Source organism: Fukomys damarensis, unplaced genomic scaffold (genome assembly GCF_012274545.1).
Source record: "Fukomys damarensis isolate Sample0158 unplaced genomic scaffold, DMR_v1.0_HiC HiC_scaffold_20439, whole genome shotgun sequence".
NCBI lineage: Eukaryota > Metazoa > Chordata > Mammalia > Rodentia > Bathyergidae > Fukomys > Fukomys damarensis.
The window spans coordinates 1-278 of NW_022921351.1; positions in this window are offsets into that span (position 1 = coordinate 1).

The following is a 278-nucleotide window of genomic DNA, read 5'->3' on the forward strand; positions in this document are numbered from 1 at the left end:
GTTGGAGAAGGGACCGTTTGGGTACGTTTTGAGTGTCCTGTTTGTGCGTTTCTCGGTTTTTTCGTTCTCTAGGTTTTACAATAGCGGCGGAGACGGTGGCGGCGTCGGGCGCCGCGACCGCGGACCCCGCCCCTAACGTCCATTTTTTTTTCCACCTCAAGCTTAGAGCGTGTTGATTCTGGGGTGGGTAAAAGCCGTTTAAAAGCAGCTTTCTTGTTGGAGAAGGGACCGTTTGGGTACGTTTTGAGTGTCCTGTTTGTGCGTTTCTCGGTTTTTTC